The sequence below is a fragment of the Arachis ipaensis genome, chromosome B03, assembly GCF_000816755.2.
Source record: "Arachis ipaensis cultivar K30076 chromosome B03, Araip1.1, whole genome shotgun sequence".
Lineage (NCBI taxonomy): Eukaryota > Viridiplantae > Streptophyta > Magnoliopsida > Fabales > Fabaceae > Arachis > Arachis ipaensis.
This window is the reverse complement of record NC_029787.2, coordinates 7,008,057-7,015,851: the sequence shown is the minus strand read 5'-3', so window position 1 is coordinate 7,015,851 and position 7,795 is coordinate 7,008,057. Positions and strand designations below refer to the sequence as shown.

The 7,795-nt window shown below is 31.4% G+C and overlaps 1 protein-coding gene across 6 annotated transcripts in view; it reads right to left on the bottom strand.

Annotated features, from left to right (window-relative positions):
* The window catches only part of LOC107628901 (organ-specific protein S2-like), a 36,720-nt gene that overhangs the window by 7,181 nt on the left and 21,744 nt on the right, over nucleotides 1-7,795 (bottom strand). The window lies entirely within an intron of this gene.

The window sequence follows — 7,795 nt, the reverse complement described above, 5'->3', positions numbered from 1 at the left end:
TATAGTCTACGTTACTATTGAGTATGAATTGATTGTTGACGTTAATGAAGGAGTACTAGAATGCGAGAACAAATAATGAGTTAAAGACAATAATGAAGTACATCATTAAAATCAAAAGTGGAAATAAATGAATGAAAAGGAAAGCATATACCAAAAGGAGGAAGAGAAGGGAGAGGGAAGCAAGAGTAGTTGGCTTCATCATGATTCTCAAGCCTCACTTTTTCTATTGCTTTGTTTGTATATATAGTATGTATGAGTGTGGAATGATAGGTCATCTAATCATCTATTTATAGGATAAGCACCATATGATAGTGGAATAGCATATATATTATTACTGGATGACTATTACTTGTAATTAACTCATGGAAAATTCAAAAGAATTATTTTATTTTCATCTGGATAAATATTTTGTTTTGGTATATATATGTAGGTCCAAAAAATTGTTAAAGAATTTGGATTTCTGTAAATTGATTTTAGAAAGCTCGAATTGTTATTTGGAATGAGTTGAACTAAAAATTTCATAATTAATCTTGTAGGGATATTAAAAAATGACTTTATTGAGATTTAATCCAAATGTTTTCAGAAATATTTGTGTTGAATAATGAACAAAAGAATAGAAAAATATTAGTGACTAAAAACTAAAATTTGCGGTCAATATACCCAAAAATATATTTAAGGCAAAGTATTATTACTAATATATTAAGTATTTGTATAATTTAAATTATCGTTGAATTTAACCAAGAAGGATATAATTAGTGGTAAGTTAACTAGCTTCTCAATGAATAAGAGTATCAAGCTACATTGTAAATATCACTACAGCAAATAGGAAGGATAGCAGCAGTTAATTAGTGGCTATTTATCAAACCATTACAAATTAATAAGATAGGATGGTTATGATAGCGGTTTAGACTTCTGCTATAAAAGGAGCTAAGATAGTAGCAGTTAGCTTTTTAATTGTCGTAAGCCAATGTTCTAAGTGTCTCGTCATCCACTCGACCAGAACTCCAAAGCTCTAAAGTCTGAACAATCCTCTTTCTCCAACCTAGTTTCTCTTCGACCAGCAACATAACGCCATCATCGATCATCACCCCAGTATCTTCGTTAGAACCATATAACCACCACAATCGATCATCCTTCACCGAATAACCACCGCGAAAACCCTTTCTCTCTTTCTCTTTTCCTGTCTCCTGCCTTCTCTTCTGTCTTGCTGCCGGCTACCATCCAGTGCTGCCGTGACCATCTTTTTTTTCTCCTCACAACTTCGCATTGTGGTTCTCTAGCTCACCCTTGCCTCCCTCATTCCCAGTCGCAGAATCAGAACAGAGCTATTCTAGTTCCAGCGAGTTCAGACGCAGCAGCGACTAGTCACTGCCACTGCATCCCTCTCTCCTGATTCTTGCTCTGTTCTTTGCCTCAGGTTTTCAGATCACTTTTTTTTTCTGATTTATTTTAATTAATTTAGGATTAGTTATATGTTGATTGTAGTGTTAATTTGATTTGGTTAGGATTATTTGTTGCTGTTAGTTGAGTTTAGGTTAGAATTAATGTTAGTTTATGCATAATTAAACATATTTTTAAGAGCTTTTTGAGTTTAAATTTCAATTTGTTTAGATTTATTGACTAATACTTTGTTGAATCTCTGCAAAATACTACTGATTTTTTATGTCATTGGTGCTGAATTTTAATTTAATGTTGTAAAAAATATTTGTTAGTATTATTTTGTGTTGTTTATATTTTTATATGCTAAATATTTGATAATATACCAAGTATTTTAAATATGTTTCACCATATTAATCCGAATAATTTCGATAATATTTTGCTATATTTTGGCACTAGTAAGTACAATTGTAAAAGTTTAATTCCTGTTGAGTACTTTAACTTCTTGATACTCTTTTACATTTTTTGATATTCAAAATGTGGTGTTTTATGCGAAAAATATATATATATATACACTGTGAAGAGATCTTTTTGCAACAACAAGGTTTTTATATATACAATTTTTTTAGATTATTTACAACAATTATACCCATAAAATTAAATAGGAGAAACGACAAAGCAACTCTAAAATATAATTAGTCATCTCCATCGATATTATCATCAAAGATAATTAAATACTCATGAGAGCCCTGTCAAAAAACAAAACAACAAATTAACCAAAAAAATAAACATATACATTAAATTAATAAAGAAAATTCATTGCATAATGAAGAGATAAAAAAAGAGATAAATATTAAATTGGTATCTGAAAGATTTTGATACTGACAAAATGATATTTGACTTTTGTTATTGACAAAATAATTCCTAAAAGATTTTAAAATTTGACAAGCGTATTTCCCAACTTGTCGGAGCACATCTCCGACAAGCACGCTACTGGTGTGGCCACTGTATTTTGTTGAGATGGCAAAAACCCTCTCCAACCCTAATCCCTCCCCTCCCCAATGCATTCTCTCCCTTCCCCTCTCCAACGCACTCTTCCCCTTCTCATTCTCACACATACACTAAAAGTTATTAGCAACAAACTACCAAGAATCCTACTCCAGATGAGAATGGCTAAATATCAGTGTAAAAGGTTCTCCTCTTAATTTCTATTATGATGGCGATGAAAACTTGAAAATATGTTCATAAGTTTTCCTACTAAAGATAAAGATCTCTCATCTAGCCACATTTCTTATTTTATTATAGAAAAAGTCTAGAGCCAGCAATTTTGTTAAATTCTGGCCAGCATGTAACCAGCAAAGAAAAGTGAGCCATTGGATGAAATTTCACACCAATCTCACACCATTAAAACCATAATTGATAGCTACTTGATGGCTATAAATCACAAAAGTTGCTAGCCCCCTAGCATTCCTCTTTCATTATTAAGAAAGTACCAAACCCAGAAGGATCTTTCTATGTCCAGTACCAAACCCTAAACACAATTCACTCTCTTCCAAAGTGAGTCAAAGATCGTTGCTTTAATGGCTAAATACTTACTACCCCACAGCAATTTCAAAAAAAAAAAATGAGAAGCCACAAATTATATTCTTTCCTATTATTGTTGTTCTTAATCTTTTGAGAAGGTTGAGAAGCACGACACGCAGAAGCAGAGGCGGAGCCAGAAAAGGCAAGTCACAGTGGAGCCAAGATAGCTGTTTCAACACAGATAGAAGAGGCACGGCAAGGCAGCGATTGGCAGCGAGCATCGAGCAGATACGAGCGGCAAATAGAGGTGAGCAGCAAGCTGTTGGGAGCACGAGCTATATCGAGAAACGAGCTGTTGCGAGCAGCGATTGGCGGCAGGGAGACGAGGCACAGCTACCGGCCAGAGGCACGGAGACGAGGTCGATGAGTGAGGCGCCGCTGCTGTGTGTCCTGTTTTTTCTGCTTGACCGCACAGAGAGAAGCGAGATGATACAGGGACGACGCGACAAGACGGTGACTATGCGGCTCTGTGAGGGTGGGAAGTTGAGGCGCCGTTTTGGCCTGTCTCACAGTAAGAGAGCGAGAGTGTTTATGGTGGAGGAAGGGAGGATTAGGATTGGAAAATTTTCACTTATTATTGATCTAATTTAATTATTAATTACATCTAAGTAATTAGTCTAGGAATGCTGCAATCTCGGCAAAACACGGTGACCACGTCAGCAGCGTGGTCACTGGAGATGTGCTTCGGCGAGTTTGGGGGCACGCTTGTCAAATTTTAAAATCTTTCAAGAATTATTTTGTCAATAACAAAAGTCAAGTACCATTTTGTCAGCTTCAGAATCTTTTGAGTACCGATTTGATATTTGCCTCGAGAAAAAAATTACAAACTTAACTTAAAAATCTTTAGTATTAATTTTCTTTTTGTCTTCCACAAACTCATCAAGCCTGTCAGAATATATCAGAATGAATTAGCATCCATTAGAATTATTTAGTATATCTGAATATTTATTATAGAATATTACGTCTTTATTATTACGATTCTTTTGACACCTATAAATATCATTTTATATTGTATCAATCTAGACAACTTAAATATACTCAATAATACACAATTTTTTTTTAATTCAGTCTCTTATTTCTAACCAAGCCAAAGAAAAGAATTAGGTCGGAGACCTCGAGGATGTCATGGCCATCGCTATCTCAAGCTGGTGGAACAAAAAGTATTATTAATGAAGAATTATTCAATGATACAATCAATTCTCTAGGATCCTCATCATCGACGATCTATCTAATCCCCTTGTCCCATATTCTTGGTCAATTTTTAATTTACTATTGTTGTTTTATATTGTATGTTTTAGACTTTTAGCTAGAGAGAGTATCAATAATATGCAATAATGCACGATGTAATTCTAGGAAAGCCTTCTAATAATTTGGTCCATCATTATTTAAAATTTAGATTTGTTCGTAATTTTTTTTTAGAGAAAAGAAACTCAGTAGAACAAGGTAGAACGAAATCATATAAATTATCTAAATAAAAACGCAATAAGAAAGCAAATTAAAATGACAAGTTTTATGCCTACCAAATATACTAGACCGACCTAATAACAAGACCTACCAATATATATACTAGATCTAATGAGACTATCATCGATCTCCAATTTCATCTTTGACAAAACCATCAAAAATCAAATGTTACACCATTCTTTATATCTTACCAATGATTTATGTGAATAATTTCTCTAACTTCTCACTATACCATAGAAGGCTTTTAGCGGCAAATTTTTCTTTAACTGCCGCTAAACAGCTTAGCAATGGTCTTCATCCTTTAAGGAGCTGATAAATGATTTTGCGACGATTTTCAACAACAGCTAATATAATCACTGCTAAATAAATAACTGATTTGCGATGATTTATAACTGATATTATTTTTTACAAAAAGATATTCTCCTATCTACCAATCAAATATATATTCTAAATAACAACAAAAAATTCAATAAAGCAACAACTCAAACAACAAATAATGTTCAACAATTTCAATATTTTTTTTAGGTAACACACACATATATATAATTTCTATGCTGAATAATACCTAATTTATTCAATTTCTCTTTAACAAGACAACTAAATACAAAAATATATAACAAATAATTTTAATAATTAATTTTAATGTATAAATAATATTTATTGTTAGAATAAAATACAAATTAAAGCGTGGCAGCTTCAAATACATGATCAAGTTATTAACGATCTGGGAAATTGTACAATCATATACACGTGACAAGATAAGATTTAGTGAATCTCTTCGATCAGAAGATTCGCTTGAAAATAATACGATTTACGATAAATTTCACAAAAAAAAAGGTGATTACACACACACATATATATATATATATGTTATTATTATTACGTAAGTAATTTGGGATAGGTTTGAAGGATCGGTCCAAGTGTCAATGGAAGATGGCCTCCGACTTATTCACGTGCGAGAGCCGCCGTCTGAGTTACTTATTTTGAAGAATAGGGAGTTGGTACCTACAAAGACATTTCAATGTTTAAGTTAGCAAGAGATTCAGCAGGTTTAGAGAGTATTGGAACTTAGGGCTTGTTTGGGTGAACTTTTAAGAAAAGATCTTTTTTTGAGTTATCTTTTTTTAAAAGATTTTATAGAGAAGTAAAAGTAATTTTATATTTGGATATCTCATGTAAAAAGGTCTTTTTATCAATCAATTATATTTGGGTATAACAATATAAAAGTACTTTTTTGTTTATTTATTACATGAAAAATATCTTTTTTTTAAGAAAAAATATCTTTTAAAAAAAGATGTAAATTACAGCTTCTCAAAAAAGATCTTTTTTTTTATTTTACTAGTGCTTTTACTTTTACTACTAGAAATTTGCCAAACATGTTAAAAAATAAAAAAAGATCTTTTTTCATTGAAAAAAGATCTTTTTTTAACAAAATAATGGCACCCAAACATGCACTTAGAGATACCTGAGGGGTGTCAGGGTATATATAGTGGTGATCTAATAACCACCGTTGGAGTAATTCCACTTTTGGAGGTGGATAACCATCTCTTTATCTTAGGGTTGTTGAGATATTGCTCCTAGAAGTGGGTTGAGAGATTTTTGGGATAGTTACTTATTTAAATAAGTGTTATCTGCCAACTCACCTCGAGCCCGACCTCTTTAGGGAGGAGTCTCCGTTAGGGGTGTTCAAATCCAAACCGATCCAAATTAAACCGCTCATCCAATCCAATCCAAACCGAAAACCGATTAAAACCGCACTAATTCGGATTTGATTGGATTTTATTTTTTGCAAACCGCTGGATTGAATCGGATTTCGGATCTACTTTTCATAACCGATCCAATCCAATCCAAACCGCACAATGTGCTATAATATTATTATTTTATTATTATATTTACAATTATACTTATAACATGTTCAATTTGTTATACATTTTTCTATTATTCATGTATTATTATTATTTAATAAATATTTTATGTTCAAAATGTTATTTATTTATTTATTTTAACTAACCTATAATTTTATTTCTATTGTTATGTTATCGTTGGCTTTTTAAGATATTGTTAATTATTTAAAATTTGATATTGAGACTTGTTATATGTATTTAATTTTTTTTATTTAAAAAACCGCAAATTCAAACCGATTTAAACCGCTTGTAATCGGATCGGATCGAATCGGATTTCCAAAAAAATTTCATCCAATCCAAACCGCACCGCACATAAATTAAGCGTTCGAATTGGATGACTTTTTCCCTTAAAATCGAACCAAACCGCACCGCGAACACCCCTAGTCTTCGTCAAACCCGATCTCTTTAAAAGAGGTCGAGTTAAACTAAACCTTTTTAGCTTATTTAGACCTAGATCATAGTATTGATGTGTTTGCTATATAGCTACTATATTCAATCGCATAATTATATTGCTTATATATTGATTATTGATTATTTACCAAGTATTTCCGTTTAATGATTAATTACTAGTTTAAATGATTATTCACACATGGAAAAAGAGATAAAATTATACCTAGTGCGTGTTTCATTTTCACTTTTGCTTTTTCAGCTTTTTCCTTTTTTCTTTTACCTCAAAACATAATTTTCACGTTTTTTTATTGTTTGTTGTTTTATATGTTTGTTAGACTTCTTTTTAGCTAGGAAGAGTATCAATATTTTAAATCATTCCTAATGTAATGTTAGATGTAGTTAACTTCACGTGAAGTTGATAGTTGAAATTTATTAAATGATTTAATTAATTTGAGTCCACTCTCTAAAACCGTCTATTAAATGATAGACTGATTTCGTGGGTTAATAAATGAAATGGAAAAGTCTAAAAGGCCAGCAACTTTGTTAAATTCTAGCCAGCATGTAACCAGTAAAGAAAAATGAGCCATTGGATGAAATTTCACATCAATCTCACACCATTAAAATCATCATTGGTGGCTATTTGATGGCTACAAATCACAAAAGTTACTGACCCCTAGCATTCCTCAAATGAAATAACCAAAATTTAGAAATTCAACTCAAGTATCTAAATAATTTAATACAAAAATAAAATACTTTTTAATGATTGTTTTATCCCAGAAGATATTAAGAAGAATGAATGAGATTTGAATACACCACTAGATTCAATTGCAAACTTTTTGACAGCTTACTAGTTACTCTTTAAATATTTTAATTCCAATGTTTATAATTTTTGTCTCTCGTTACGTGAATTCTGGATTTGTTCCAAATAATTTTAGAATTGGTTCAATGTACACTTTACTATATCCATCTTAAATATAAAACTGAACTAGTCATAAAATATTCATAACAAAATTAAAATTAATTTAAATTTTAAGAATAAAATTAATTAAAATTTTTACAAAAATTGAGAGTAAAAA